Source organism: Panthera pardus, unplaced genomic scaffold (genome assembly GCF_024362965.1).
Source record: "Panthera pardus isolate Hobbes unplaced genomic scaffold, ASM2436296v1 HiC_scaffold_21, whole genome shotgun sequence".
Lineage (NCBI taxonomy): Eukaryota > Metazoa > Chordata > Mammalia > Carnivora > Felidae > Panthera > Panthera pardus.
In genome coordinates, this window is record NW_026526777.1 from 53,351,539 (window position 1) to 53,376,655 (window position 25,117).

At 42.1% G+C, this 25,117-nt stretch overlaps 1 long non-coding RNA gene and 1 pseudogene across 1 annotated transcript; one reads left to right on the forward strand and one right to left on the reverse strand.

The window, feature by feature from the left end:
• Positions 1-3,551: 3,551 nt before the first annotated feature.
• On the reverse strand, positions 3,552-11,609 carry LOC109252572 (uncharacterized). The gene is made up of 4 exons (XR_008424664.1): positions 11,501-11,609; positions 6,755-6,873; positions 5,535-5,740; positions 3,552-3,723 (listed from the first exon to the last, which is right to left on the reverse strand). It is a non-coding gene; the product is annotated as an uncharacterized LOC109252572 (long non-coding RNA).
• The window catches only part of LOC109252546 (60S ribosomal protein L7a-like), an 89,612-nt pseudogene continuing 76,051 nt past the window's right edge, over positions 11,557-25,117 (forward strand).

A 25,117-nucleotide genomic window follows, 5' to 3' on the forward strand; every position in this document is an offset into this window, starting at 1 on the left:
TATTAGACCCACAGCCGGGGTTCAATTTCATCGTGTTCTAGTGGCCTGGCGGCAGCAGTGGGTCTCTCAATATAACTGGTGCCCAGCCCAGGTTCCCAGATTTGCCCCTTGTTCCAGAGAGTCACGACTTGCTCCGCAGAGTGTGTATGGGCCTGGAAAACCTCAATAAATTCTTAGACTCAAGATTCTCAACCAGTATCTTTCAACACCATGGTTTTAGAAAACTAAATTTGAGGGGCGCCTGGGTGGCTCAGTAGGTTAAGCGTCCGACTTCGGCTCAGGTCACGATCTCTCAGTCTGTGAGTTCGAGCCCCGCGTCGGGCTCCGTGCTGACAGCTCAGAGCCCGGAGCCTGTTTCAGATTCTGCGTCTCCCTCTCTCTCTGACCCTCCCCCATTCATGCTCTGTCTTTCTCTGTCTCAAAAATAAATAAACATTAAAAAAACTAAATTTGAGAAGTAATTTTCAGTCTCTTACATAGAAGAATTCATCCTAAAGAGCCACATCTACGGTGACTGTTTTCAGTCCCACACCTGTCAGCCTTGTCTCCTTCCTTAACTTTCAGACTGTTTGTGTGATATGTAGGTGGCATATAGACATAAATCTGGACATACAGAATGGGGTGTTTAGCAGAGGCAGTGCTCTCTTTCTCTGCCATTTGTTCTTCCTGGGCTTTCTGAGCGCTGAGTTATCTTTAGCAAATGGCCGGGATTTAGCCATTGAAAGAGAAGCTCTCTATGTTCCACGGAGAAGGAATGTGGGCTTGTCGTAGTCCTTAGATACTGAGCTCAAGTGTCGCTAAGCTAAATTCTTTCATTGCACAGAGAGCTAGACAATGAAGGCTTTATCAACAAAGTCTTTACATGTACTACTCAATCAGTGACTGCCTCTTCCAGGACTCCCCGTGGACAGATAAGTTTACTGTTTCGCATACTCACTTAGGTATGTAGTCAGTTCTTGTCAATAAGCATTCAGCCTTCATTTCCATCTCATGTTAGTTAAGAATACAGTTCCAGGGCAAACCAAACCATGGCTTCAGGCCTAGTTGGGAACCTGTTAACTTTGCTCTGTTCCATGGTCCTATCTCTGGGATCAATACCTTGATCATAAAGGGAGCTGGGCGGGATATATGGCTGATTCACTTGAAATAGAGGCTACCCAGTAAGAAACACACACTTCTTTTTTATTTTTTTTTAATGTTTTAACATTTATTTATTTTTGACAGAGAGAGAGAAAGAGTGCGAGTAGGGGAGGGGCAGACAGAGGGAGACACAGAATCTGAAGCAGGTTCCAGGCCCTAAACTGTCAGCACAGAGCCCAGCGCAGGGCTTGAACTCACAAACTGCGAGATCATGACCTGGGCGGAAGTCGGACGCCTAACGGACTGAGCCACCCAGGAGCCTCCAGAAGCGCACACTTCTGACTGGAAGAGCTGGAAGGGAATATCATTGGTGTTGGCTTTTTATATAAAAGCAGATTTACTTGCTATTTAAAGAGACTTATTGAATATTTATAAATAGTTACCAAGTTAAATTATTCATACATGTAGTGTCTCTCCCCTTTCCCCTCCTCATTCACTTGTTCGTCCATTCAGCAAGCATTTGTCTCTCTATGTGCAAGCCATAGTGCTAGGTGTTGGTACAAGACCTCAGTGAACTTAGAGTGTAATGCTTTTTCCTTACTTCTCAATTTTTTCATCCTTTTCCTCTAAACATTTCTTCTGTCCTATCCCATTTTTTCTTTTACATGTTTTTTTTTTAATTTTTATTTCAGAGAGAGAGAGAGAGAGAGAGAGAGAGAGAGAGAGAGAGAGACTGAGTGCAAGAGTGGGGAAGAGGGCCAGAGGGAGGGAGAGAATCTTAAGCAGGCTCCACAATCAGCATGAAGCCGGATGGGGGCTTGATCCCATGACCCTGGGATTATGACCTAAGCCTAAATCAAGAGTTGGATGTTCAATGGACTGAGCCACTCATGTGCCCCTCTTGTACATGGTTATTCAAGCATATAATAAAAATAATTTGCTGCCTATTAAGAAACAGTGAATTCAAATCAGGAAGATTTGGGTAGTTCTTATAGCCATCATGGGCCACACTCCATTTTATATCAGTCACTAACAATGCCTGCTTGTAGGACAACTGGAGGCATGGGGGTGATAAGCAGTGCTAGCTGCCTTACTGAGATCAATTCCCTGGGTCTGGACGCTATGCTCTAACCATCTGCTCCTTCAAATATCATCTACCTTTGTCATCCTCCAGCATGAGGATAACCCCTACTTCCCTCAGAAGCACTTTTAGGGTATTCTGTCTGCACAGCTACCTTGCCCACGTGGAGTCTGGAAAATTCCATCACCTAGAGGTGTGTCACCCACTGAAAAGAGTTTGGGAATGCTCCAGTAAGCACAATCTGTGAAGACATAAAGGCATGTGTTTACTCTTCATCTAGAATGGACTCTTGAGGGTTGGGGGGTGGGGCTTTGGCTTTGTATTTTCTTATAGGTACGTAACATGTGATCTGTTTTACTTGCCCAGTAAGTTTGTTGTCATTACTTAATAAATATTTAATGACAGCAGTGAATAAAAACTAAGAAGCTAGGCTGGGTATTTCAGTGGTCAGGTGGACGAATTCTGTTAGAACAAACTTTTCCACCTTCCTTTCCAAACTTGCGTTTGTTTTGTACTTCAGCCTTAGGTCCTAAATTGGAGCCAGAAACTGTGGGTCAAAGGAGGAAACAACCACTGAAAATAAACAAGGCAAGAGATGGAAGCTATGCGTACCTTAGGCTGTTTCATATTTAGGGAGGACATGTTATTTAGATTATCTTGGCCCATACATGCTCTGCAGAGCAAGTAGTGACTCCCTGGAGGAAGGGGCAAATCTGGGAAGCTAGACTCAGCAGAGGCACCTGCTGTCACTAACAGGCCACTGGAACACATTGAAAGGTAATCCAAGTTATGGGTCTAGTGGCCACAAGGGCGATTGGAGTAGGTTTTAAGGAACGTGGCCGGCCTCTCTTTTGTGAGGTATCTGCTCCTGGTTAGGTAATTGCAGGGCTTTTGTAGGGGGAAAAAAAGACTCATATGCAGAAGAGCAAGTAACATTTTTTCTAGAAATTAATTTGCATTTATGCCTATGATCCGTTTCAAGTTGATTTTGTGTAAGGTGTGAGGAATAGATGAAGGCCTATCTTTGCATTTATGTATGTATGCATTTATTTGCATCTGAATATCCAAATGTTTCAGCATTATTTGTTTAAAAAATACCATGTTCTCTCCATTGAACTGCTTGGCAGCTTTAGCAAAGAACAATTGACCATAAATAGAGGGTGTATTTTTGGACCCTCAATTCTATTTCATTGATCTATAGTTCTTTTTTCTTTTTTTAAAAATTTTTTTTGTATAACTTAACTTTATTTTTTAAAATTTATATCCAAATTAGTTAGTATATAGTGAAGCAATGATTTCAGGAGTAGATTCCTTAATGCCCCTTACCCATTTAGCCCATCCCCCCTCCCACAACCCCTTCAGTAACCCTCTCTTTCACACACACACACACACACACACACACACACACACACACAGGAAAAGAAACCCAGATTCTCTCCCATATTCTTTGCTCAAGGCACTGCCTTTCCCAGTCTTTCCAGACACAGGGTCCTTTCTTGAGGTGTTAGCTGTCTGTGGTACCACCATTGTAGCTCTGTTGCATGACTGCCCTTGGTTCATCACTGTGAAAAAAAAACAGGAAATGAAATGAGAGCCCCCCTGGGTGCCTGGGTGGCTCAGTTGGTTGGGCATCCAACTTCAGCTCAGGTCACGATCTTGCTGCTTGTGGATTCTAGCCCTGCATCGGGCTCTGTGCTGACAGCTCGGAGCCTGGAGCCTGCTTCAGATTCTGTGTCTCTTTCTCTCTCTGCCCCTTCTTCACTCACACTCTGTTTCTCTGCCTCTCTCAAAAATTAATAAGCATTAAAAAAATTTTTAAAAACGGGAGCTCCATCCCTGTACAAATTGCTTTTCCAGCTTTTGACCCCCCTCCTAACTATGACTGGGTTTCTTTACTTTTCAGATGCTTTAGGTTGTTGTTTTTTGCATTTCATCCGCAATTTGTCACTGTCGTCAGCAGAAGAGACAGGCGCTAGTGAGCTGCCTCTTGACTGCACTTTCCTTTGTGCTCTTTCCACTTCCATCTCAACTGCCCCTGTCACAGTGCAATGACAGACTCCTACCCTATCCTTGCAGTCTGTGAACGGAAACCACAGCTGTCCTTTTAAAACTATACCTTTCAACTTCGTGTTTTACTTGTGGTTTTTACATCCTGGCTAACTAGGTAAAGCTTTATTAGGTGTTGTAAAATTCAAGAACTTCACTTTGAAGTTGACTGATTGCTAGTGGAGTTTACCACTAAAATGCAAGTATGCAACCACACCAATGGATCATCTGTCTCTCTGGTGTTTTTTGTTTGTTTGTTTGTTTGTTTTTTTGTTTTTTTGTTTTTTGAGAGAGAGAGTGAGTGGGGGGCGGTGCACAGGGGTATGTTGGGGGAGAGAGAGAGAGAAAATCTTAAGCAGGTTCTGTGCTGGGGCTGGGGGCTCAATCCCACAACTGTGAGATCATGACCTGAGCTGAAATCAAGAGTCAGAGGCTTAAGCTACTGAGCCACCCAGGTACCTCTCTCCTGTGTCTTCATAATCAGTCTTCCTCCTCCTTCCCAATCCACCTGTCCAATCTCTAATTCATTCTTCTGCTCCCCTCCCAGTCCACTTCTTTTCCCAACAAACTTACCCATGTTTATTCTTTCTGAAAGGACCTTATCCTTTACCAGAATTTCAACACTAACTTCTAAGAACCAATCCCACCTTTGCCTCACGTCTCTATCCACAATTAAATCTCTCAGAAAAATCCACAATGAAATATCTCAGAAAAGTAAAGTGTTATATTTTCATTTTCACTTAAAAAGGGATCATGGTTATTCTGGAAAATGTACGCATTTGTTACGCATTTGTTCATAAAAACAAAAAGAATTTCCCATTAGTTTGACCATCCAAAGAGAATATATGTGTGGCCTTGAGTGTAATTTAAAATTTGAGTTAGAAAAACTTATAAATTATCCATATCCTGTGTAGAAAAAACAGAAAACGTAAATAATCAAAAAGGAACAAAACTCCCCCATAATTCCACCCAGAGGTAAATACTGTTTTTAGTTCAGTGTGTGTTTATACACACACACACACACACACACACACACACACACACACACACGCACACAGACACATTTATGTGGGTTGGTTGGTTAGGGAGGGCAATTGGTTGGGCCTGAACTGGTATCACAGCTTTGCTGTGTTGGAGAAAGGGGTTGGGTAAAGCAGGTGTTGATTTGCAAAGGTCGATATGCATAAAGTATTTTTGATTTTGTTATTTGGACAAGGCTGAAACTTGGAACAGATGGAAACTCCTGGGGAGCAAAATGTAGGGAATAGAAAGAATTTAATCATGTGTGTTATGTGCCTTCTTGTCTTTCTCTCTCTTTTTTTTTTACCTGCTTTCCCCAAAAGCTCACCCAGCCGTTCTGTAAATCTTAGGCCTGTGGAGACAGAGACTATCGGCAAAAGGCTTAGATGACAAAGGAAACAGGAATGGGAAGGGGCTTCCTTCACATTTCAGTCAGAGCATGGCCGGTCTCCAGAGTGGTGCACGCTGAGGTCAGCTCCATTTTGTGCTGCATCGGTCTGTAGCTTCCCGGGACTGTAAGAGGCAACCTCTTTTGTCAGGAACCAACATTCTCCCAGTAACTCTGGGCGGACTGTGGCAGAAGCCAAGGGAGGGCTGCAGTGGAGGAATGTGAGAGCATAATTTATGCCGCGAGAGCATAAATGAGGAGCACGTTAATAAAAGCAACTCATGGAGACTCCAAAAAAGAATGGGAGGTGATTTTACTGGGGAAGGGTCCTGGGGCCAACAGTTTGAAGAAGTATGTGAATGTGTTTATTTCTATATCTATTCAATTTCAAAAATGGGACTCTTCCACACGTACTATTCGGTAATCTTTTTTCTTAGTAATATGCCTTGAACATCTTGATATGTTAAATATAGAGATATTTTTATCATTTTAAGGCTGTATTCCATTGCATGTGTTATATACACGTGTCATAATGACTTTAACCATTCTCTACCTTTTAGGTTGTTTTCGACTTGTTAGTATTATTATCAATTCATTTATTGTTGGTAATTTATTAGTAAAATAATAATGCATTTTCTTGTTTTTCAAAAAAAAAGGAAGCCAAAACACTGTTCGAGCTCCCATACTTTCAGTCTTAGAATCCTATTTGAGTCCCTTTACCTAGTTTGGTGCCACTTAAAATGTTTTACTGATTTCTACACATCTTTTCTGTATATGTTAAATCTATTCTCAGTTTGAGTTCCACAGCCACTAGTGCTGCCCCAAAAAGAAAAACAAAATGGGCCCTAATAGTGCCTGTATATTTCTACCCTCCCTCCTGGCCCATCTCTAGGCCCACTGTCAGGAAAGGGGCTCACAGACATATATTCTAAATATAAATGTTATAAAACTGAATAGACTAGACTTCCCAGGGACAATTTCATTTTAAAGGCAACAAAGAAGTCTTGGAACCAAATGATTAAAACTCTTATGTATATGGCAAAGGTATTTGGGTTTGGGGTAGGGTGGGGAGAAGGGTAGAGAGGAGCTGGGGAGCAGGGGCACTGAGATACCCTTGAATCCCACAGAACGTGACCTACTTTTTCCGATGAAAGATTGTTCCCGGCAGTACTGGATTTGAAAGGATTCTCAACGTCTTCTTCTAAAGGTTGTCACAGCAGTTAAGCTTAATGATCCATTCTTGTCATGATCAAAGACACTTTCATGATTTTTGCACCCACAGCACCAGTATTTTGAGATTAAAAAAAAAAAAACATGTATTAATTACCTCTGCTTCTAAAAATAGAAATACTTAAAAAGGCTTTTTCTAATAATCAAAGAAATATGTGCAGATTGTACCAAGATTCAAGGATTATAGAAATGAACAAAGTAGAGAGAGTCCCCAGAATCCAATCCCCAGATACAAATAGTTTGTACATATCTGAATAGATTTAATTCTGTGCCTGTATATCTGCCCCCCCCAATACATAACAGAAATGGAATCATACTATACTATTTTGCAAATTGCTTTTTTTCACATAAAACATATAATGGGAAGATTTCTCCATCCATTCCGATGGAGGTATTGTATAGATTTATGATAATTTATTTAACCTATTTTTCTTCATTGATATTTAGATTCTCAATTTTTTTTTTGATATTTTATTTATTTATTTATTTTTTAAAGAATGTTTTTTTTTTTAATTTTTTTTTAATGTTTATTTATTTTTGAGACAGAGAGAGACAGAGCATGAATGGGGGAGGGTCAGAGAGAGGGAGACACAGAATCCGAAACAGGCTCCAGGCTCCGAGCTGTCAGCACAGAGCCCGACGCGGGGCTCGAACTCACGGACCGCGAGATCATGACCCGAGCCGAAGTCGGCCGCTCAACCGACTGAGCCACCCAGGCGCCCCTGATATTTTAAACAATAATGAGGATTCTTATAGTTGCACCATTGTTGACTTTCTGTTTTTTTTTTTTCTGAAGGAATTTCTAGAAATAGAATTTGTTGTATCAAAGGGTATGAGTATTTTAAATTTTAAAATATATTGCTTAATTGCTCCACGAAGGTTGGAGTAATTTATATTAGTCCAGGCTTCTTGTAAAGCAGAAATAACCAGTTAGAAAACCTGTTTATTTCCACACTTCCTTGCCAACAAAGGGGGTTATCAAACTTTTTAATCTTTGTGGATCTGACTGGTAGAAAAATTCCTAATGTGAATTAATTGCTCTAATTTTCAGTGCTCCTTTTGCCGTATGTTAAGTTTCCTCCAAATCTAGGACTATTTTTAGGCTCTCTTTTCCATTTTATTGGTCTTTCTTTTACTTTACCAGTACCATACTGTTTTATTAACTTTTCTAACGTAATTTAGATTTAGTAATATAATTGTTTTGATAGCTACTAGGGATGACCTACCTTCAGGAATTTCTTTTCTAAAAATGACTTCTTGCTTATATAATCTTCCATATAAACTATATTTTTATCTATGGATCCTTCCATATAAACTTTGGAATCAATTTGGCACTTTTAAGAAGCAAATACATAAAAAACACAAGAACTGGCAAAAATTAATATTGGAACTACATTAAGCTTACCAATGAAGTTGGGGAAAGGATTGATATCTTTTAAATAGTAAACTTTTTCATTTAGAGACTTGGTAGGTCTTTCCATTTTTCTAAGACTACTTTTATTTTTTAATATATAAAGAACACAATTTTATTTAGATAGGCATAGCACATTTCTTGTTATTCCAAGTTGTTCTCTCTTTTTAGTTGCTCTTGTGAAAGGGATTTGTTCCCTGTTATGTTTTCTAACTGGTTATTTCTGCTTTACAAGAAGCCTGTGTATTTGTATGTAGTTATCTCATAGCTTGCTACCATAGTGAAATCTCTTTTTAGCTCTAATGGCTCTCGGTTTACCCTCTTGAGAGTTTTCTCATTGTGAAATAATAATGTATGCAAAAAACGTGTTTTCTACTTTCCAATGTTGTTAATTTTTCTTATCGCATTGAATTGTGAAACAGCCTGCGGAACAATGTTGAAACATAGTGGCGATGGTGGGTACTTTTATCTTTTCTCATGACTTTAGTGAGCATTCCATTAATTTGGTCATATAGTCATTTATATTTATTAAATTAAGGAAATTGTCTTCTAACCTTAGTTCACCAAGTATTTTTAGCAGGGATCGGTGTTGGATTTTAATAGACACACTTTTAGCATCTTTTGAGCTGTTGGTATGATTTTTCTTTGTTACTCTACCAATAAAGTAACACATATTAATGGGCTTCCTTATATTGAACCACACTTTCAATCCTAAAAAGAAATCTACTTGTCATGTGCATTTGACCTTGAAATACACCACTGATTCTGGTTTATCAATATTTTTGTTGGATTTTTGTATCTGTAAATGTGAGATGTTTAGGGCTTATTTTTTTCAACTTTTGGTGTTAGCATTATGCTCAATTTGTAAAATAAATGAAGAATTGTTTCTTTTGCTATTATATATGTAAAACACCTTTAATAACTTAAGTATTATCATTTTCTTGAAGGTATGATAGGTTATATGTAAACCATCAGGGTCTGGATAATTTTGGCAATTATTTCCATTTCTTCTATGGTTATTGGTATATTTTTTTGTTTTATCTCTTTAGTTAATTTTGGTAACTTTGCTAACTAGCTTTTCATTTTCAAATTAAAAAAATATTTACATTACATTTAAAAATGCTTTAAAAATTTCCTCCATGTTGTGGTTATGTTCCCTTGTCTGGCATAGCATTATATATGTGTTTCTCTCTCTCTTTGGGGGGGGGGGTCAGATTTGCCAGAGATTTGTCTATTTTACTTTTCTTTCAAAAATACCGGCTCTTGTTTTTATTCATGAGTTCTTCTATCTAATTTCTTTGTTTCATCAACCAATGGCATAACTGCCAATCAAAGTCACAACTCAATACGCAGTAACTAGCGTCATCAACCCAACTTGAATTCTATCCCAAAACAAAGAAATTTGACATTTTATTAATCTCTGCAATCTTATTGTAAATGAAATAACAATTTTACCACATTTTACTACTGTGTTCCTCTTGATGTTATTTACACTCATCGTATGAACAGTGGGCTTACTGGGTATCTACCCCCAGCTCAGCATTCAGTGATGTCACTTCAGTAGCCTGAAATTGGTCATTCCTCAGTTTACCAGGCTGCTGCACAAAATTCACTCTCCAGCCCTACTTTGGAGCAATGAGGAACCCCAGCGTCTTGATCTGTCGTTTTGGAGCTGCTTCATGTGGAAGATGGATAGGACCAGTTTCGGCAAACCTAGTATCTGTCCATTGACAAGAGATGATGGAGTTCAAGCAGGTTTGATGGGGCTGGTCCAAAGAAATACAGTCCCAGAGCAGGTACCCTTTTCTCTTTCAAGGTCCACTAATCCCCAACGGGAACATGATGAACACACATGGGGCACAAAGAAACACACATCCATGCGCGCCCACACATAGAACAGTAAATTTTTATCTTAGAGTGAAAAAGAGAAAATGTTCAAAGCACCTACTTTAAAAATTAAAACGCAGAGTTCTCAAAACAAGTAATACCAATTTATCTTTGGACTTAATTTTATAGTCTTTGAATGGCAAGGGGTGGGAGGCATAAGAGAGGTCAAGACCTGAGACTGAGGTAGGAAATGGGAAAAGAAAAGAGAGGGGAGAGGAAAGGGTATGGAACAGAGGAAGGGCATGGGAAGAAAAGGAAATGCGTGGAGAGGACAGGTGTGAGAAGAGGTGCATTGTGGGATGAATAGGAGCCCGCTGGGTGGGGGATGGAGTCAGGCGACTCTGGTTCCACTTGGCCAAAGGGGCAGGAGAAGAATTGCCCCTGCTCTGACTAGCACCCTGAGGGGGTTGCGACCATCTGAGAAGTACCTTTTATTCTTGATAATGAGAGTATTTTCTCATGAACATCTTCACCTTGTGGCAAAATTATCTAGAATTTAAGATTTTAGTAAAGTGGGGTGCCTGGGTGGCTCAGTCGATTGAGCGTCCGACTTCGGCTCAGGTCATGATCTTGCGGTGTGTGAGTTTGAGCCCCGCTTCGGGCTCTGTGCTGGCAGCTCAGAGCCGGGAGCCTGCTTCCAATTCTGTGTCTCCCTCTCTCTCTGCCCCTCCCCTGCTCATGCTCTGTCTCTCTCCGTCTCAAAAATAAATAAAAACATTAAAAAAAAGATTTTAGTAAATTATTTTAGGTTTTGTAAGTGTAGCCTGTATTTTGCTTTGGTGGATTTAAAATCTGACAGGTGATATTATTTTAAAGAGGGATTCAAAATGCCTCATTTCACCATGTCTAGAGATTACATTTAGAATCAGTGTTTATTTAAAAATAAAGCTGGGGGTGCCTGGGTGCCTCAGTTGGTTAGATGTCTGACGACTCTCGGTCCCCGCTCAGGTCTTGATCTCGGGGTCGTGAGTTTGAGCGCCGCGTTGGGCTCCATGTGAGGTGTGGAACCTACTTAAAAAAAATCTTGGGGCAACTGGGTGGCTTCATCAGTTAAGCATCCGACTCTTGATCTCGGTTCAGGTCATGATCTCATGGTTCATGAATTCAAGCCCTGCATTGGGCTCTCTGCTGTCAGCACAGAGCCCACTTTGAATCCATTGTCCCCCTCTCTCTTTGCCTCTTCCCCTCCCAATAAATAAACACTAATTTTTTTTTTTAAATCTGTTTTCAGTCTTTTTAGGACCTAGTATGAAGAACATACAATGCGAACAAAGAACATGAGAAAAGACACTTTCACAGGAAGCTTCCCAGGTTTATTGTTTATTTAACTGCTTTGAACGAAATGCTTGGGTCTTACCTGAATGAGAATGTGGACGAGACGCAGTCATCATGAAGATGAACACTGTGTTCTGGCTGAAGCTTCTGCTGTTGGACAACACTGTCTCTTGTGGCGTGGAAGACTAGCATCATCTTAAAGCAAGAGGGAATCGAGAACGAACGGTACTGGGTCCTACCCAGGAGGAGGGTAAGTTCGAGTAATTATTGACAAGCCTCATGTTTGGTGCTGGGGGTGGGGTGGGCAGGGTATCGTGCCGCCCCCTGGTCACAAGCAAATCTGCAGAATCATTCCACAGCTTTTCTAGTGAACTTAGCCTGTGTCCTGACTGTCATTGACTGGAACCGAAAGCTGTAATTGGTGGCCTTTGACTTCTCCCGGCATACATGCAACTTTCCTCTCTTCCTCCACCCTTTCCTTGCCTCTTCTCTCCTGACTTCCATGAGTGACTGTGGCAACCGGCATGCGAGAGTGACGCCCAGGAATAGCATCCGATCTTTGATGAGACCAGGACCTAGAGGCTGCGGGTGCCCCTGTCAGCACACAGGGCAGGTGGTCGGTGACCAGACGGAAGGCACCTGTGATCGGCAATGTCAGTCTTAGTTTGAGATGTGAGGGCATCTGGAGAAGAAAAGTGTTACATGTCACTGAGTCACTAGGATTGAATGCTGTAGGTAGAAAATGGCAGAGCGGAAGAAAGAAACACGGGGATACAGGACGGAGCGTAGAATAATTGTGGCGGGAACAGCCCAGTTGGCTGTAACAATGTCACATGTCTGCGTGTAAGGCGTGCTGTTGATTAGAAAAGAGACTCTTTGTTCTGAAATGTCTGCATCAGTGAAAGTCAAGGATGTGAGCTCGGAGGGGGCACAGGGAACTCAAGTGCACTCCTTTGCCTTGAGAGGGTCTCAAGGCTTGGGTGCAGAACTCAAGTCGCATTTTGGAACAGCGTCCCCTGTCTGTCGGGCTACATGCAACACAAGAGATGGTCCTCCTGTCAGCCTGTATTGGTGGTGGAGTGGACTCGAGCTGTCTCATAGACGCAAGTTTTTCACTCTGTTAGGTCAAGGATTGTGTGTCATATTTCCCTTGCACTCCCATTTATTTGTCAAATAGTAGGTACGCAAAAGCTCGTGCTAAATGGACATAGTGCAAAGGGCTCTGAACTTGGAGGCACGACAGCCTGAACTTTGATACGGTTTTACACCTGTCAGCCCTGGGAGCTCCGGCAAGACTTTGGGCTTCTGCGTCTCTCCACAGAGAGGAGGGATCTCTGCTCTGCCTGCCTTGCTGGGTTAACGAAAGAGTTCCCAACACATCTCCTCTCCTGAGCTGGCACTTCCACAGAAATGTAATACACCCGTCCTTCAGGTCTTTATTCAGCTGTCATCTCCACTCTGAGAACTTCCTGGTTTTTTAGCTGGATCAGGGCTTGGGAAAAGCGAGACAGCCCAGGTGGTGTGACTGGTCGCAAGCCCGAACCTGCCCTTGCCTGTGACACCCTGATCTGAGGACAAGCTACTTGCAAAGTCTCGACTGTTTACTTCTTTTATTTCTAAGGCTGGGTTTTTTGGTTTTTTTTAATGTTTATTCTTGAGAGAGAGAGAGAGAGAGAGAGCACGCATGCACGTGCACTAGCACACTAGTGGGGGAGGGGGAGGGGAGAGGGGAGCCGGAAGATCCAAAGCAGCATCCAGCTGACAGCACAGAGCCGGACACGGGGCTCGAACTCATGAGCTGTGGGATCATGACCTGAGCCCAAGTCGGACACTCAACTGACTGAGCCACCCAGACGCCCCCCGAGATGGATTTTAAAAAAGCTTATAGTCCAGTGAGGGAGGCAGGGCACACAAACAAGGAGACATAGATACAGGATTAGGAATTGTGCTAAGTGCCAGGAAGAAAACAAGTACGGAGGATAAGGTGGAGGGAGACCCATTTCGAGCAGTTGGAAGTGTTCTCTATTAGCAGGGACCTTCGGCAAAAAACAAGCTGGCCAGGCAGAGATAAGATAACAACAAACATTCTGGGCTGAAGGAACAGGAAGTCCTGGCTAAAAAGTTTTCTAAATGAAGATCTGCAAGTTGGCGGGTGAGGCTGGAGTCTAGGGCCGAGAGGAAGAGAATGGCCCAGGATGCGTTCAGAGGGTAGACTGGGGCCAAGTCCTGAGTGACTGAAAACTGGAGTAGGTAGTTTTAAAGTGACCTCATGGTCTGAGTCTAGGACATTTCTCTGTCTCAAATTCGAACTAAAAATACTGCCTTTGATGCTCACACTTACATACCCATCGACTGGGAAATATTCTTATCTCCCCCCTCTCTCTGACCACCCCATTCCATATCCAGTTTGTCCGCAAATCCTGCTAAGTCCATCTGCAAATATCTTTCCAAATCCGTCCACGTATGTTCACCTGCCTCTCACCACCCTACCTCAAGCCACTGCCCCTCCTGCCTGGTCTACTGTAGAGGCCTTCTTGATAGTAGTGGGCTGGGAAACTGGTCAGGAGGGTGGGAGGGTGGGGAAGCCCCGATCTGTAGCCTTTGCAAGTTTCTTTGGTATAAAAACTCACACCATGGCCCATTTCAGTCTACCAAACTGATGCCACTAAATGTGGCCGTGGGAAGATATGTGCACGGTCCACTTTCTCAAGCCAGAACAAGCCAGCCGCAGCACCACCACTGCTTGGGTGATCCTGTTTCCTTCCCCCGCCAAAAGGAAGAAAATCCTGCCATTTGACATGGGTGGACCTTAAGGGCGGTATGCTAAGTGAAGTAAGTCAGACAGAGAAAGAAAAATACTGTATAATCTCACTTATTTGTGGAACGTAAAAAACAAAAGTCGTGGATTTGTGGTTGTCAGCCGTGGGGGAGGAGGAGTTGGGGCAGGGTGGTTAAGGGCACACACTTCCAGTTTTAAGGTAAGTAAGTGCTGGGGGTGTAGCGCACAACGCGATGACCGTAGTTAACTCTGCTGTATGGGTATTTCGAAGTTGCTAAGAGAGTAAATAATAAAAGTTCATTTTTTGGAACTATATGAGGTGATGTGTGTTAACTAAACTTCTGGTGGTAATCATTTTGCAATACACGTAAGACAAGTCATTATGGTGTACACCATAAATTTACACAGTGTTGCCCATCAATTATATTTCAGTAAAACTGGAAGAAAAAAATAAGTACAAATAAAAATAACTCTTATTTTTATACCAACATTATTCAATTTATAAATAAAATAACAATTTTAATTTGTATCTAGTCTTTTCCAGGAAAGTTTTAAACTCTTAAAACTAGTTTTGGGGCACCTGGGTGGCTCAGTCGGTGAAGCATCCGACTTCGGCTCAGGTCATGATCTCGTGGTTCGTGAGTTCAAGCCCCGTGTCAGGCTCTGTGCTGACAGCTTGGAGACTGGAGCCTGCCTCGGATTCTCTGTCTCCCCCTTTCTCCCTGCCCTTCCTCTGCCTGTGCTCTCTCTCTCTGTCTCTCTTAAAAATAAGTAAAAAAAAAAAATTAAAAAAAAAAAAACTAATTTTAACTAAGGGGTACCCGGGTGACTCAGTCGGTTAAGTGTCTGACTTTGGCTCAGGTCATGGCCTCATGGCTCATGGGTTCGAGCCCCGCATCAGGCTCTCTAATGACAGTGCAGAGCCTCTTGGGATTCTCTCTCTCCTTCCCTCTGTCCCTCCCCTGCTCATGCTCTATCTGTCAAAAATAAATAAACGTTAAAAAAAACCAAGCTAGTTTTAACTTAAAGATCTTTTTTTTTAGTGTTTATTTTATTAGTTTTGAGACAGAGAGAGATAGAGTGTGAGCCAAGGAGGGGCAGAGAGCTAGAGGGAGACACAGAATCCGAAGCAGGGTCCAGGCTCTGAGCTGACAGCACAGAGCCCAAAGTGGGGCTTGAACGTGGGAACGGCGAGATCATGACCTGAGCCAAAGTCGGACGCTTAACCAACTGAGCCACCCAGGTGCCCCATTAACTTAAAGACCTTTTTAAACTAAGTTTTAAAATGTATGACTTTGGGAGGCTCAGTTGGTTAAGTGTCCTTAAGTGTCCGACTTTGGCTCAGGTCATGATCTTGCAGTTTGTGAGTTTGAACCTGTGTCGGGCTCTGTGCTGATAGCTCGGAGCCCGGAGCCTGCTTCAGATTCTGTGTCTCCCTCTCTCTCTGCCCCTCCCCCCTCATGCTCTGTCTCTCTCTCCTTCAAAAATAAATAAACATTAAAAAATTTTAAAAAACAATTAAAATGTATGACTTTGATAAACTAAGTATCACTTGAAAGACAGGAAACTGTCAGGGATCCTTTCAGTTTGCAAAAATCCCCTCTGACATTAAAAACTCAATTGCCACCCCTATCTAAGTAGGGGAAATTTCTGGAAAGACAAAAATACAGTGGCTACCCCAAGTCGGGAAGGAAGATTTACATTTTATTGTATAGCCTTTTGTACTGTTTGAATTTTTAAAGCCACACGTCTGATTTCTTTTTCAAGAAGAAATAAAAACCAGTTGAAGAATGGCCTTCTAAGCTAGAAGGAGAAAAACTCCTGATGGAAAGAAGGGAGATAAGATGAAAGTAGGGCCTCCCCAGGGGACTAGAAAGAGCTGGAAGGAATTGCTTCATATAAAAAGCACTGAAGTCTTATAGACTGCACAAACGTTTGAACCAGCTGAACTTTTTAATCATGGACAAATATTCCATTGACTCCACATAACTTGCATCTAACATTCTTTCTCTTTCCGGGTCTTAACACTGCCCAAGGTGGAAATGTAGGCCGGGCTTGTGAATACCCTCTGGCCAGTGATGTTGAGTCATTATGGATCTCATGAACCTGGTGCACCCAAAAGTCAAGACAAGAAAAGACAGGACTGTCTTACCCATCTTTATTTTGCTAGCTTATCTTTTTAGCACATGGTAGGTGCTCAGTAATTGTTACTCTTCTTTTTCCCCTCTAGATGCAGTGTTTAATTTGTTGAAGGCCCTGCGTGTAAGCTAAACCGAGGTACATGTCTTCCCTGGGAAGTGCTGTAGGTAGGAAGCTTGTGCGGTTCAAATGCGGGGCATGACTCTAGGGGAGGCTGCGGGTGTCCAGATAGTGCTTGCCGAGGACAGGCTGAACGGGCCAAGGACAGCAGGTACCACCTTCTCCTCCTCAGCAAGAGAAGTAGCAGATTATGAGTTAAATCATAGGCTAATTAACGACTACACTCTTTGACCACTGCGGTACAGTATACACAGTACATTCATATAGGTTTTCCATTTAGCTCTCGAGACAAGCCCATGAGCTCCACCATTTTATAAGAGGGGAAGCTGAAACCCATTAAGTGATTTACCCAAGGTCAAACCATTGGTAATTGAACAAGGACTTCACTCCAGGTTTTTCAGACGTTGAACCTGATGGTCTTAAGACTGTAACATATTTGCTGTCAGGAGAGGTTTTTCCTGCTTCTTAGTTCCGCCGTACAGATAGTATGTTGCTGGAAATCTTGGACTCCAAACACATTTGACTTCTCAGAGGTTCATGTTTCCCTGTGGTAGAGCAGCTTTCTTGTAAGAATGTCAAACTTGTGACTGTAAATTAATTCCTTGTGCCCTTGGGGGATTGAGCCTTCCAAGTAAATTGTAGCAACACATTTTTACAGATGCTGTTGGAAAAATAACCTGGTTAGCTCTGCAGACTTTCAGAGGGCTCACAAAAGCCCCAGCAGGGCAGCAACTGGCAGCCGAATGATATTCCACATTCCCTAATCTAAAAGGTACCTTGTTACATACACTAGTAAGAAGGCTTCAGCTGTAATTGCTATAATTTTTCTTCATAATGAGAACATTTTATTACTCCACTGAAGGGTGTGTGCCAAGAAATTCTGTACTTAAAAATTACTAAGCAAACAAAATAGCTTGGACACAGAATAACTTCCTAAGAGAAGATACCCATTGGTCAAGGTATAGACTCAAACCAACCAACTCTTAAAATTCAAAACAAAATCCAGTCTTTACTTCAGTTATACCATACACTGGTACAAATCCAATGTGGATTAGGGAATTGAGATTTAAATAGGAGCTATAAAAGAAATAGAAGAACAAATATAGGACTACAAAAAGTGTACACAAACCCTCTATGATCTTTGAATTAAAGGACTTCTTGAATACAATGAAAAAACCCCACAAAGAATAGGTTTGCATAGATGGAAAAATTAAAAAATCTGTATAGCAGAAAATGTAGTAAAATTAAGAGGCAAAGGACATACTGGGAAAAATATTTCTATCTGCTAAGTCAAAGTGTTCTTCCTGTAGATTTTTTTTTTTAAGTAAGCTCCATGCCCAATGTGGGGCTTGAATTCATGATCCCGAGATAAAGAATCACATGCTCCACTGACTGAGTCAGCCAGGTGCCCCAATTCTTAGTATAGAAAATAGGCAAGGGGTCCCTGGGTGGCTCAGTTGGTAAAGCCTATGACTCGATTTAGGCTCGGGTCATGATCCCACAGTCATGAGACTGAGCCCCAAGTTGGGATCTGCGCTGGGCAGAGAGCCTGCTTAAGATTCTCTGTCTTTCTCTCTCTTTCTTTGTCCCCCTCTCTCTTTCTGCCCCTTCCCTTCTATCTCTCTGTCTCTCTCTTTAAGAAAAAACAAACAAAAAAGAAAATAGGCAAAAGATAACAGTTCACAAAGAAGGAAATACAACTGGCCAATAAGTATATGTAGAATCATTCAATCTCATGAAAAGTCAACGAAGTACACATTAAATGCATAGTGAGATTCTTTTTTTTACTTGCTCAGTTTGGCAAGGGGATATTTTCAGTCTTATGTGATGCCGGTTGAATTGGAATCTTTCTGGAGGTAACCTAGCAATGTGCATTGAGAGCCATAAAAATTCTTGTTTCCTTGAGGTTAACAAGAAACTTGCTGGACCTGTATGAAGAATATCAATTAAAAATGTTTTAAATATTTTTGTGTTTACAGTGGAATGGTAAAGATGGTGTATTTTTCTGCGTGGAAAGATTCCATTTTGCAAATAGCATATCAGTTTCCTAAAATTACTTTTTAAGTTTACGTTCCAATGAAAAACTGTAGTAGGTTGTTATTTTGGAAGGCTGATCGGAATTGACAAACTGATTTAAATCTTTCTTTTATGTTCTGAGTACTGCGTTTCCAAGGGGTGCAGAACATTTTATCATGGAAGAATAAATAGAGCAAGCCAAGAATATTTTATATTGGAATAATATGTAGGAAAGATCTATGCCATGGGATCTTAATATGTATTCCAAAGCCACAGAAAATAAAGACAGGGGTGATGAAAGAAAAAGACAGCCATGTAGATGGAACAGAATAGAGTGATCACATACAAACCCTAGTGTATGTGGGAATTGTGCATGTGATAAAAATATAGAAAAATATGATTATTCAAAGATGGGTCCATTGAGAAACTATTTGGAAAAAAGTAGCCATAGATGTTTACCTAGCAACAAATCCCAAACAGAATTAGGTAAATGAGAGGAAATGATACTGTAAAAACTGGAAAATAAAGATGAATGCCTATATGATTTTGTAGTGAGAAAGGCCTTTTTAAGTAAATAAAAACTACAAAGGGAAAGATTGATAGAACTGAGTTCACAAGAATTTAAAACTACCACAATTTAAATTATTAGGCAAACTAGTTACAGCAACAACAACAACAAAACCCCACAAAGTTGAGGCACCTGGGTGGCTCAGTCGATTGAGCGTCTGACTTCAGCTCAGGTCATGATCTTGTAGTTTGTGGGTTCAAGCCCCACACTGGGCTCTGTGCTGACAGCTCAGAGCCTGGAGATGCTTCAGATTCTGTCTCCCTCTCTCTCTGCCCCTCCCCTGCTTGCACTCTGTCTCAAAAATAAATATTTTTTAAAAATTAAAAAAAAACCCACAAAATTAAGTCCTTAAAAAAGAAAGAGCCTAGAGAGCTTGTCCATGACCACCCTCAGGTCCATTAATTCTCTGCAGTGACCACAGGACTCCGGAAAGTGCTATACTCATGATTACAGTGAAAGGAAACAGACTAAAATCAGCAGAAGTAAGAGACATATGGGGCAGAGTCTGTGAGGGGTCCAAATGTGGGGTTTCTGGTTGACCTCTCCCCCTGGAGTCATGGGTGACATCGCCTCCTGGTCATGATGTGTGACACACAGAGTATTGCCAACCACTGAGGCTCACCTGAGCTTTTGGCATCCAGAGTTTTTACTGGGGCAGGATCACATGTTGTCCGCCCAGCTGGCTCAGTCTTCATTCCCTCCAGGAAGTCAGACTAATGCCTTTAGTCTCCCGTCCCTCCTGGGGTTGAAACTGGTACAGCATGGCTCAACACCCCATCATAAATCACATCATTAGACTGGTGGCCAAGGCCCCCAGGCAAAGAAGCCACTCTTATCAGGCAGAGCTTTCCAGGGGCCTAAGATCACCCGTCTGTGTCCAAACACAAAGGACAGAACTCTCCTTGAGGAAGGTTCATTCTTTACTGCATAGAGAGAAACCAAGCATTTCTGGCCTATCAGGTTGACAAAGTATAGCAGAGACCATCAGTGCTGGGACCTAGCCTAGACACTTGACTACACCCCATGGGCTTCTAACTGCCAGTATCTCCATCTCTGTGCCTGAGAACTTTGTCTGCTAAAGAACTGTGCGTGTGTGTGTGTGTTTTGACTACAGAAGGCCCTCTGCCCCCTTCTTCAAGCAGCCCCACTTATAACGACTCTTGGAGGTAATAACTACCTTGTTCCATCCGGGTCAGATAGTTCTGAGGCATTTCATGCTCTTTCCCAAGGTTTCTCTACAAGATTAAGCTCTAGTTGTCCACTGTGGTGGCTGGATTAGCAACACACTCTTCATCAGCTGCCTTTCCTTCTGAGTACCACTTACCAATGGAGTACTCTCCTTGTACTCCGTTACTCAAACTTCTTACATTTGAGGTTTCAGGATCTGCTTCTGGGACACACTCAATACAAAATTTAAAACAAAATTCAGGGGTGGCATGAGTGTTTGGACAGACATTCTCATCTGCTCCATCACGGAGTGTAAATTGGTTCAAACTTGTCAGTGGTACTTTGGAAATAGTTATCAAATAGCCTTCAAATGTGCACAGTCTTCAATTTAGTAATTCTGCAAATGTTTCTGAGAAATAGCCTGGGATGCATACAAGATTTTATTTTTTAAACAATGAACTACTTTCAAAATGAGGAGAAAAACAATAAATAATATCCTTCACAGGTAAAACTAGTGTCTCATGTATTTAAGGTAGGATACAAATAATTGACTGCAATTTTCCCTTCACCAGCAACTAACAACCTTTCAGAATTTTTCTTCAGAGGTAGATTAACTTTTGTTGACTATAGGTGTCCATGGGAAATTATTAGTTTTCTTGTACACTATATTAGTCTGCTCAGGTTGCCATTAACACAATACCATAAACTGGGTTGTCTTAGAGAACAGAAGTTTATCTTCTCACAGTTTTGGAGGCTGGGAAGTCCAAGATCAAGTGCCAGTGAGTCGCTGGTGAGAGCTCTCCTGGCTTGTAGAAGTCTGCCTTCTTGCTGTGTCCTCACATGGTGGGGAGAGAGCGAGCAAACTCTCTGGAATCTCCTCTAACAAGGATACTAATTCTATTAGATCAAGGCTCCACCCTTATGACCCCATTTAACCTTAGTTACTTATTTACTCCAAATACAGCCACACCGAGAGGTTAAGGGCCTCAACATGTGAATTTTGGGGAGGCCTGTAGCATATATTAAGAAATATCTCAGTTATTTAGTGAGTGCCAGAACTTTCTTATTTGCTCTGCCTTGGCCATTTTGAGCCCCCCGGGTTATATCTAGAAACGATATCTCTGGTAGGCACAGGGCTGTTTTCCATCGCTTTCTGGATCCATCAAAACTTAATGTCATTACCCCAAAAGATGCAGCCTTGCTTCCCATCATGTGGCACAGTTCTGTTTATTTAGTGTTTCATGTCTCCTGTGGGAGCATTGGGTTGCTCTCCTAGCCCAGAGCACACTTATCACCAGACACCGAGAATTTCCCTGGATTTCCTTCTTTTGTCTGCCAGATTAGCTCTCGTGCTAATCACCATGCTTAGCTCTCATCTGTCACCATGCTTATATTCGTCATTCTCTTCAGACACTGTATATCAATTACTCAGATGGCATTATGGGTGCCAGCCTCTGCAGAGGAGGGTCTTTGCTGGCATCCCCCATGTAGACCCTATGGCATTGAATGCCTACATTTTAATATCCATCCGATTTCATGATCCTAAAACTTCCCAAACATTAAATTGTAGTTTTTAGAAAACAACCAAATAGTGGGAACGCCCCTGCCACTCCCTCCAGCACATCTATGAGCCCTCACCCAGGCTCTACCCCATTAAAAAAATTTTTTTTAATGTTTATTTATTTTTGAGAGAGAAAGAGAGAGAGAGAGAGTGGGGAGCCAAAGCAGGCTCCAGGCTCTGAGCTGTCAGCACAGAGCCCCACGTGGGGCTCGAACTCATGAACAGAGAGATCACGACCTGAGCCGAAGTCAGACGCTCAACTGACTGAGCCACCCAGACGCCCCTTAATTTTTCTTACTGTTTATTTTACTGCGCCCCATATTTTATTCCCACTCCCACACTGAGCCTCACTAGCATCTTCCACTGGTTCAGCACTTGGTGATTAAAAAAAGGTGAAAGGTTAGTGGTCAAATTGGCTACATCAAAATATCTGTTATGTTGCTGCACATCAGTTTGTTGGTTTGCTCACCAATTTTTCTGCCAGGTCCCCTAAATCATCTTTTGTATACAAAGAAGAAAAGATGCCACAAGGGAAATTATATGAGGTTCAACAGGGACCAAAAAGCAACTAGATCATCACCACCATCATAATTATCATGCTCATGTATTATCTTAATCAGACACAAGGCAAGAAAAGTAAAGGAAGGTAAAATCATTCAAGTTGTTTATATATTAGTTTTCTAGGGCTGCCATAACAGAATACCACAAACGCATGGCTTAAACAGAAGTGTGTTGTCTCAGAGTTCTGGAGGCAGTAAGTCCGAGATCAAGGTGTCAGCAGACTTCGTTCCTGGTGAGCCTGTCTTCCTGGCTTACAGAGAGCCCCCTTCATGCCGTGTCCTCACATGGCCTTTCCTCTGTGCAGACAGAGCTCTCTGGTTTCTCTTCTTCCTCTTATAGGACACCTATTGGATTAAGGCCCTACCCTTATAATCCCCTTCCGTCTTGATTACCTCCTTAAAGTCTCTACCTCCAAATACAGTCACTTTGGGGGTTAGGACTTCAATATATGAATTTTGCAGGGGACACAGTTCAGTTTATCACACTCTGGTTTTGACTGCAACTTTCTAACAAAGATCCAGCTGCCTTGGGCTCCGCAGGGTGTCTGAGAGGGCTGGTCTCTGGGTTTGGATCGGGTCCTTCTGTGGGGAAGAACCTGTAACCCTGACCAGCTGTGTCTTGCTTTGCATTATTTATGCACCAAATGCTCATTATGGAGGGGTCTTTTTCCTTCACCCTGCCAGCCATTAGCGATTTGGTGTTAGTTATCAATCCTCATGGCTTCCTCCCCCCACTTTCTGCAGGCCCTCTCGGGTCATTGCCACACTCTGCTTCTTTCTCTTAGCTGTTCTCATCAAATACACGTTCTGACCAGAGGGGTCCATACTGAGCTTTAACAAGAGCCCTTTGTTCATCAGACACCTTTGGTCACAAGTGAAGCTGGAGAACAAGTCCGCTGAGGAAATAAGCACACGCCCTGATGACTCACCTTGGCCCTCCCCTTCTGACAGGAAGACCTCTAGTAGCCATCACAGAGGGGAACCTGGGCTCTTTCCAGTTCCCTTTGTCTCCATGACTTGGATCATGGGTGGCAGGAGGCTGGGGAGACAGACTCTTCCCTTTATCTGGCTTCCCTTTTCAGACTTGCCTCCCACAGAAAGTTTCCCTGCTTTTCTACCTCTTGGTGTTGTATGTCCTCACCTCGAGGCCCCTGTATACAAGAGGAGAGAAAGGAAGCTAACATACTTTGAGTACTTACCCAACAGTGGGTGTTTCTTATACATCACCTTACTTATTTTCCATATAGTCCATTCTGTGAGGATCAGTGGTGCTCACAGGTTAGGTAATGTCCTCAGGTTGCCCGAAAGCTAAACACTTGGCTGGGATCTAAACTCAAGTCCAAACTTCATCCGAATCAGGTTATGGTCCTGGATCCTCTTTTTATCCCATCCGTCCTGAGACCATGGAATATTTCCAGTGGAGGACGCATGCAGGGCAAGGCATGGGAAAGCAATCTGTCAACTGAGAAATATTCTTTTCAGAAATTAGTAGTATTGGCAAAAAGGATCTTTCTAGCAGCCAGCCTTCCCCCTGGGAAGACGGAGAGCTGAGGTTGGCTCACGAAAGGCAGATGAATCGGCAAGTTGTAGCTGAGAGCCAACAAATGCATAACAAGGCAGTGTTTTCGGCTAGCAGGAGGGCTGGGCAGAACCCAAAGCCCAGGGGTCAAGGCAAGGCTCTTCTTCAGTTGCCTGGGCAACAATTCCTGCCCCAACATGCTGAGAGCGCCCTCTGCTGCCCAGCATCTTAAGATGGAGCATAAAAACTTTTAAAAACCTTGACCTGAAAGGCGCCACGGTATTTCTGAATTTCAAACCCAATTTGAAGGTTATTATTTAAGGAAACCAACATGTTTTCTTAAAAAACTGATTGTTCTGAATGATATTAAAAATGTAAAAGTATTCTTCAAAGAAAATTGGAAACAACTACAGTTATTCACTCTATGTTTGTAAATCATAAATATTAATTTAACAATATGAATAACATGCTCTTTAGCCCTTTGGAGGGTAGCAACAGGGAAAACTGAAAAATAATGATCTAGCCACTGTTGGCTGAACCACATTTTAAGAAATCTAACTAGAGGTGCTTGGATGGCCTCGGCGGTTAAGTGTCCAACTCTTGATTTCAGCTCAGGTCATGATCTCACGGTTTGTGAGATCAAACCCTGAGTCAGGCTCTGCTCTAAGAGTATGGAACCTGCTTGGGATTCTCTTTCTCCCTCTCTCAGTGCCCCTCCTCTGCTCACATATGTGTTCTCTCTCTCAAATAAACATTAAAAAAAAAAAAAAAGAAATCTAGCTAAGATGAAAGATGAAAATTCAAAATTCAAACTGTCCCTTGGGAGGCTGGTTATACCTGGATTCTAAATTTTACAAAAGACTTTGGTTTAGGCCTAGGCTTGGCTACCAATTACCCTAACTAACCCCAGCAGAGTTTTGAGAGCCTGAGAATGATAGGGGTTTGTGGGATCTTTGGGCATTGGGAGAAGAGTGTCTAGATGTAAGATTTTTCTGAGATTAGGTACATAGCCTCTGAGTTACATCTGACCTAGTTAACAAATTATATAAATGTTGGGATCGCATATGATATAATACAATTATTTGTATGTGCAGAGTATGAAATTAGTGCCTACAGCGAACACCTCCACAGTCTCTTCATCAGAATATACTACCATTTAAATGGAATCCTATTTCCCATGCACACACTTTTTGAAAGAATCTGTAGGGAATGGGAATGTCAAATTAATCATTCTTATGAGAAACAACATTAAGGAAGTAATGAAACCCCT